Genomic DNA, 811 nt, shown 5'->3' with positions numbered 1-811 from the left:
GCCAGGTGCGCGAGAGCCAGCAGAAGCAGGTGCAGGACCGCATCGCCACCTTCGAGGAGGGCCGGCGGCTCCAGGAGGAGGCCCAGAAGCGGCGTGAGCGCATTGATGACATCAAGAAGAAAAAGCTCCAAGAGCTGAGGTGTGACCCCACCCCCACCGCGTCCCCCCACCCTCCCACAGACAGGGTGTGGGGGAGTCGGTCGAAGGGGCCGCAGCAGAAGGCTCTGGGTCTGAGGCTTCCTGGCTCCGTGGCAGGTGCTCGAGCCTTGATGGGAATGTGTCTGGGGGACGGATCGGAGGAGCAGGGGCGGGGGTGTGGGCCCCCAGGGCCTGGAACTGCTCCCCACCCCGGGCTCCTCTCTGGTCCCACTGCCCGCTCACACCTGCCCTGTGCCCCACCCCCCGCCTGCCTCTGCAGAGCCACCGGCCTCCCTGAGAAGTACTGCATTGAAGCGGAGCGCAAAGCCAACCTCCTGCCAGCCGCCTCTGTGAAGTGAGGGGTGCCTCTGCGTCCCCCGGGACCCCTGCAGGGACAGGGGACTAGCTCTGCCCAGTCGCTGGGCGTCTGTGACTGCCGCTAGCCTAGACTTTTTATAGGTACAGATTAAATTTATTCTGCTTCTTTAAGGACCAGCTCAGCTTTTCCTGGGTGGGCTGTGTCTGCTGTGGGGTGCCTGAGTCATGGGCGGTGTGATGGCCTGGGGCAGGGGATGGAAAGGTGCTCTCGGTAGGGGGTCCTTCCCAGCCTCGAGGGACCTTCATCCTGTGTCCTCTGGCCTTTCCGGGGCCCCAGGAATGTTGCCTTCGTGTC

At 64.6% G+C, this 811-nt stretch overlaps 1 long non-coding RNA gene across 1 annotated transcript; it reads left to right on the top strand.

Moving 5' to 3' along the window:
* The first annotated feature begins 6 nt into the window (after positions 1 to 6).
* On the top strand, positions 7 to 628 carry LOC115284888. Its single transcript, XR_003905370.1, has 2 exons — positions 7 to 139; positions 419 to 628. It is a non-coding gene; the product is annotated as an uncharacterized LOC115284888 (long non-coding RNA).
* The last annotated feature ends 183 nt before the right edge of the window (positions 629 to 811 follow it).

The sequence above is a fragment of the Suricata suricatta genome, unplaced genomic scaffold (genome assembly GCF_006229205.1).
Source record: "Suricata suricatta isolate VVHF042 unplaced genomic scaffold, meerkat_22Aug2017_6uvM2_HiC HiC_scaffold_24975, whole genome shotgun sequence".
NCBI classification, from domain to species: Eukaryota; Metazoa; Chordata; class Mammalia; order Carnivora; family Herpestidae; genus Suricata; species Suricata suricatta.
Note: the sequence above shows the minus strand (reverse complement) of the source record. Positions and strands in the feature narration are given on the sequence as shown.